We start from the raw sequence: 7,325 nt of genomic DNA on the forward strand, positions 1-7,325 counted from the left end.
ACCCACCAAATTATTCTTTAAAAAACCATCCCAGCGTTTTTGGAAGACTAATTTGAGTAATAGTAGCACGCTGGACTCCCATACAGCTGCCTCTGTGTGAATTAAACTATTTATTGCAATTCCCTTGTCTTAATAAATCAGCTCTGGCTAGGCAGCAGGCAAGGAGAACTCGGGCAGTCACAAATCTTGCTTTCTTCAAGGAACCAGTTTACAAAAGGATGGCTATGATCAAAGTCACTTTAGCATTTGGAACTTCCAAAGTACTTCTGTTTGTTTCAAATTCATTTGCTGTCACACTTTTTCCTAAAATGGCTATCAGAAATATCACCATGATCACTTGGTTTATACTATTAGCAAAGTGGTGGCAAAAATGGTTTTTTGTTTTTCTTTTTGAGACAAGGTCTGGCTCCTTCACCCAGGGCTGGAGTGCAGTGATGTGATCACAGTTCACTACAGCCTCAACTTCCCAGGCTCAGGCAATTCTCCCACCTCAGACTCCCAAGTAGCTGGGACTACTACAGGAGCCTGCCACCATGCCCAGCTAATTTTCTAAAAAACATTTGGTACAGACAGGGTTCACTGTGTTACCCAGCAGGACTTCAACTCCTGAGCTCAAGTGATCCACTCACCTCAGCCTCGCGAAGTGCTGGGATTACAGGCATGAGCCACTGAGCTCAGCCGCAAAGTGGTCATTTTTGAATGTAGATATACTCTGAGGTATACCTACAATAGATACTATATCTTCAATTGTAGACATACACTGAGGTGATTGTGAATGACAGTCTTATCTGGAGTCATAAGTAAAAGTCACAACACTAACTCGTGCCAATGCCTGTCATGATCTTGATCTGCTGCTGCTGCTCAATGTAAACAAAACTGCTCCCTTGTCTTGCACAGATGCAGCCTGCACAGCTGTCCTCACTGTCTAGTGGGCATCCAGGAAGGCTCTGCTGGAAATGCCTCCCTGCTCACCCTGCCTGCCAGCTCCAGGGCCCTTCCCTTCACATGAGGTCATATTGAAAGGGAGCCCTGGTGAAGCTGTGTTTCAGTGTTGTGTTTGTGAATCTGGGAGGAACCCCATGACTCTGTAAGGCTCCTCACACTGTCATGGGCAACTCCAGGCCCAAAGAGTGCTGCTGCAGATGTCTGAGTACCCATGGAGACTTCAGAGTGTGGTGGACATGTGGTGATGCCCCAGAATGCTTCTCACACTGTGGTTGGTGAATGCTGGAGCTTCTAACTCATCAGACCAATTTCCAAACACATGCAACACTCTCAATGGGGAGGGACCAGAGCACAGGAATCTGTGGCTATTTAACTTCATTTCTCAAGGTTCCTATAAAAACAGATCTTCAGATAAAAGGGGGAAGAAAGGACCAGCAAAAGCAAATACACAATGGGTGACTGAAGTTAAAGCCATAACTTTCCCATAGTCCAGAGGCCTTATGACCTTAACAGTGGCCAATTATATCAAAGGCCAGATTTTTACCCCTTAAAAAGGGACTGAAGCTGGCAGGCAGCTTCTCAAAAGCCATAAAGATATTTACTCTACCTTATCATTCTGATAGTACACTTGTAAGAGATTTGCTAGAAAACAATCAGAAAAATACTTTTCAGTTTATCAAGCAGGTTATTACAACAATAACACATCAAGACCTACCCATTACTGCTGGAAAATACAAACTGTTACACTAAAGCTGGATAGAGAGAAGTTTGTGGTCTTATACCTATTTCCTTTATCTGCACAATGAAACCTGTAAAGATATTTCTTACAGTCTTAACTTAGAGAGCAAACAAGGCATGGAAAATGGTTACAAAGATCACCAAAATCTGACAAACTCACATGTTCTCAACTGCAACGTCCTGGGGATTCTGGCTGTCATCCACACTCCACAGACCACGATTTCTCCAAACCTTGGAGGCAAGAAGCATGGCTCCACGGACAATCTTTTTCCAATTAGTAGGACAAAGATCAATGTTAGCACTAGTTAAAAGTCGTTCGATGTACACCTGCAAAATAGAGTGCTGGTCTTTGATTTCAGTTCAGTGTAAGTGTGGTGATAAGAACATTTAAGAATGAAAGATTTCTTCTGGTTTTGACCTGAAAGTAAGTGCCTTTTACTCTTACGTTCTGCAGAGACTTTGCTCAGACAAAGCAAGAGGCCAAATCGCAGTCATAGTCAGATACCTCTGCAGCCTACTCTGCCCATGGACATTTCCAGCCCAATTTTGGTCACAAGGATGACTGGACATTTCTGGGCACGAAGAGAGGCACCATCAGCACTTTCACCCTCATGAAAGTCAGCACAAACTCAGGCCCAGTGCAGATTAAGGTTGTTCAGGAAACGCTCCAGTGCCATCCGTGTGCTGTGTCACACCTGGCTGGCAGGTAGATAGGAATTTTACAGGTGTGCCATGCTTGAATATGTAACACCCAAGTGATACTGAGTGTCTTCTCCTTTTCACAATAACTAACCCACTCTTGGGACACCAGCTGAGGAACTGTGGGTCAAGAGCGCTTCCCAATGCCTCCTGTGCAGACAGCATGACAAGTGCAGGTCTCTGTGGCTGAGAAATAATCTCCATATTCAGTGCTTGATAAGGAACTCATGTGTATGAAAGGAGGGTCCTGCTCACAGCCCCTATTTTCCACATCTCCATAATCACTTCATGAAAACTCATTTCTTGTCCTACAGTATCTGAAATTCAGTCAATTCTGTTGGTTTGAAGGCAGACATCTGTCGGCCTTTGTATCCCTGGGGTTCCTAGAAACCTGCCAAGCAGTTTGTGAGACAATCTCAGGAAGTATTTTCTATCTATCCAATTTCTATCCTATAAAGAACTGGGTGAGGGACCAGCTGAGTGAAGGTGACAGAGGTGAGCTGGGAGGCATTGCTATCCCAGAGGGTGCTCTGCAGAAGAGTATGTCTCTATGCTACTTGATGTCTTTGTATCAAGACCAAAGGAAAACAGTTCATTTTAAGAGAGTTCATTTATTGTCTGAGGGTTATCAGATTGGTGGCTCAGATCTGGCAATGTTCTCCAAACTCAGCTGTGTTTTTAAAATCAAATGGCTCTTGAACATGATATGTTCTTATGAGAGATTCTGCTCCCTTTCCCCCAACTCTGCACTATCAAGTACCCTAGGAATGACCCTCCCTCCCAGGGTTCAACTCCACAGCACTCATTAGAGAGCACTTAAACAGCATTGGTGAGCCCTCAACTTCCTGTCACCTTTACTAGTAAGCTGGACCTGCTGACACCAATACCACTTGTCCTCCTGGGTCAGTGAGGAAGTTCCTTTTTTAACACCAACTCTTCTATCAGCACGGTGGATCCCATCCCACTATTGCAGAACACTGTTGCCCAAATCACCTCTTCTTGAAGACTTTCTCCCTCTCTGCCAGAGATTTCCCCTAATACAAATGTGTTTCCTGTTCCCACCCTGCTCCCCGCAGCTCCCCAGAGGCATCCTCTCATTTGCTCACAGCATCAGGCCCTGTTGCCAGCTCCTCACCTCTCATCTCTCCTTAACCCACCTCACCCATCCCCATCACTCTCCTGAGACTCCTCTTGCCAAGGTCCTCAGAGTCTTGACAACTACAAACCAGAGCCCTTCACCCCAAGGCTCCACGCCCCAAGCTGGCCCTAATCTTGTCCAAGGAATTGTCATGTGAGTTACACTGTTCCAATCTGTGTGCAAACACTCTGTGTCCACCTTCACTGGTAGGTTGCCTGCTTCAGATTCTGAGCCGCCATGGGTCACGGCTCACCTGTATCGCTCTAGTTGCTTCTTGGTCCTCTTCTCTTCCCCAACCTTCCTCCAACTGTGGTCTACTCTCCCCAAGCCATCACCATAACCTCTTAAATTAAGAACACTGCACTCCACTGCTCAAGATCTGCCATTAGTCCCCTCATCAAACTGGAATAAAATCTGAACTTCTTCCCATGGCCCGCAAGCCAAAGGGCTCTGTGAGCCATGGCACTGCCTGTGCGGCCTCACCTCTTCCGTTCTTTCCTTAATTCCTGCCACCTCGCAGGCCCCTGCTGTTTGTTCCTTGAACACACATGAAACATGTTCCTATCTCAGTCTTTGCTCTCATTCCACTCCCTGTCATGCCAGAACTCCTTATCATCCTCGCTTTATAGTCAGGTCACTGTTCAAATGTGACCCTCTACAGAGGCTCTTCCTGATCATTCTCAATTAGTGAGCCCCTCCCATCCCTCTCTCTTTATCCTGCTTTATTGTTTTGCTATATTGGAATCTGTTGAAGGAGAAACCAGAAATCTCTCCTGTTGCCTTTAATAGCAATTATTCTGTGATAAGAAAAACAATGGCATCATTTTAAACCTTAATGATGATTAAATTCAAATATGTGTATTTACTTTGCTTGTACAGGTTTCTCTTAAAAGATCTGATGATAATTTTAGGACTCTACTTTTGGTTAGAAACATGGCCATATCCTGAGTAGGAGACCAGTTGTTAAAGATGCTTTATAGATAAGAAATATCTTACCAAAGCTACGATTGCACGTGGAGCTGTTAGTTTTGTGACTTGAAACAGAGTACAGAAATATCTGAAAATACAGTTGCATTTGGGATCATCCTCGAAGGATTTCCCTGGAGAACTTCCTTGCTGAAAGAAGAAAAAAAGACAATATAAATATCCACTCAAGAAAACTTTTTAAGTACTCTTAAGATGGCAGTGCTCCCATTTGTGCCAACATGTCCCTTAAAATAATTTTGATGGGATAAAATGTCTTTTAGTTTTCAAAAATATAAACAATGGGATCTTAAAATATTTTTGGTTTCCTGTAAACAGAGATGCTGAGGTGGTCCTGTCGCCATCATATGTCTGAAGAAGGAAGTTTTAAAATTTTTATAGCATTTAAACTGACTTAAATTTAAATTGTTTTCTAATTCTATTCACAGAGATTGTGCATATTTGTCAGGACTATTTACAAATGTTTATATTGTTTGCTGCTATAGAAAATTATCTTTTAAAATGACACATTTTGTTATCTGGATGGTATATTTACTCCCCTTAGCGCACTAATTAAACAAAGCTGTGAGTCAGCTCTTACTCCAGCATGCCCATTTGAGAACACTCCTTATATAAGATGATTAGACACAACAGAGGCGAGACTTAAAGGTGGGTGATTTTGACTTCAGCATGAACTAAACACAACTCTATGAAACAAAAATAGAATCTCAAAGAAAGTGTCACTTACTGAAAGTGGATGTATTGGCTCGTCAAAAATAGCCAGAGATCTATTTGCGTATCTATAAAATAAGAATGTGCATTTAAGAAATTAATTTGGGAATTGTCAACATCTTAGTAAAGTATCTGCTGGGAGTAGGGCATGGAGGGTGGAGAGAGATACCTCATGTTTGCTTTGGCAATATTCGTTCACCAAAACAGTTTTTGCAAATTTTTCTCCTGGATCCTGGCCTTCAGAGAGTTTCTTGACCTCTTTTTCTTCAGCACATAGTGTCCTGAACTGTGAAGTCTTTTCTACATGGATGATCCAGATTTGCCTTTAAATATTGACCCCCACTAACAGGCAATGGTAATAAACTACATCTGTTGTCACCCCTCTACCCTCATGCTGGAACACAAGAACATTTTATAAAGCAGTAGTGGTTGGCAATAAAGTTTTTAGAGCTTTTGTTAAATGTGAATGAGATTCAGATTTCCCAAATCTTCCTTTATTATACTTTTATCATATTTGTTTAAGTAGTTTGAGTTACAAACTTAATTGCCTGTTTAATTTAAAAGAGGCCAGTCTTTAATGAACTTTAAAAATCTAACACATCGTGTGCTCACTTAGGAAACCAGTGGTTCTTCAAATGTGGTTTGTGGACCCTGAGATTCCCTAGGAGACCCATGATGTCAAAACTTTTTTTTTTTTTTGAGACAGGATTTTGCTCTTTCACCCAAGATGGAGCACAGTGGTACAAATATGGCTCACTGCAGGCTTGACTCCCTGGGCTCAAGCAATCCTCCTGCCTCAGCCTCCCAAGTAGCTGGAATGAAATGTGCACACCACCATGCTCAGCTAATTTTTAATTCTTTTTTGATATAGATGGGGTCTTGCCACATTACCCAGGCTAGTCTCAAACTCCTGGTCCCAAGTAATTCTCCCACCTTGGCATCCCAAAGTGCTCGGGTTACAGGTGTCAACCACCACCTAAGGCCCCAAATGTTCTTATAAGAATATTAATTAAACCTGAGAAGCTGCTTGAAAATAAAATATAAAAATAATTTATTACTTTCTAAAAGTAGTAAGACATCGCTTGCTTTCTCACTGTTCAACACTTGTAATAATTACATAAAAGCAAAAGTGGGTAAAACTGCTGGTTTCTCAGTATGAATAAGGGCCATGGTACTGAATTATACTAGCATTCATTCTGCTCTTCACCACCCTTGCAGTTTTTATTAAAGTAGCCAGCTTCGCTTAAGAATGTCCTTGATGAAACAGTAAAAATTAATGGTGTTATTAAATCTTGACCTCTCTTTTTAGTACTCTAAGTAGAAAGTTCACATAAAGCACTTCTGCATGCTGAAGTATGGTTAGGTTAAAGAAAAGCACTTGTGATTTAACTGCGAGCTGAACAAGCCAATTTTTCACAGAGCACCATTTCTATTGAAAGTATGACTGACCGTCATTCTCAGAAAGAAGCCAAGTGAGTCTGTCATTTCAAGGAAAATAACAAGTATTTGTAGTCCATAATAAATCTAAAGCTTTCAAGCTAAAAATCAGGACTTGGAAGACTCATACCTACTACTGTGAGCTTGATAGCATCTCAATCTGTGCAGACGTTTTTATAATCGTGGTGATACTAATGAAAGTGAGTTTTTACACTATACATAAACATGAATTAATATTTTCCAAATAGCCAATGCATAATATAAAAGCCAGTAAAGGGAAAGATCCATGCAGTGTACAAGAAAGATCAGTGAGGATTAGTGGAATGAATTCATTGATATGTACAATCCCACTATAACTATTTTAATAAATCAGCACTTGTGGAGCTTTGGTGTGGTTAAAAATACCCACAATTACCTGAAAGCTTTAAAAATACACCCTTTTTGTACTATATATTTGCATGATGCTAGGTCTTCTTTCTATTGCTTCTTTACAATAAATTGCAAACAAGACATAAGCAAATACATTGTGGACCCTCGATAATTTCAGAGTGAACAGCGTCTTACAGACCAGCCCACAGATGACTCACTTTCACACTGTGAAATACGCACTCTACAGCTTGTGTCTACAGTTAACACCTAACAGCGTGTGTCATACTATACAAAGTGATGAGCT

This window comes from Piliocolobus tephrosceles, chromosome 17 (genome assembly GCF_002776525.5).
Source record: "Piliocolobus tephrosceles isolate RC106 chromosome 17, ASM277652v3, whole genome shotgun sequence".
NCBI classification, from domain to species: domain Eukaryota; kingdom Metazoa; phylum Chordata; class Mammalia; order Primates; family Cercopithecidae; genus Piliocolobus; species Piliocolobus tephrosceles.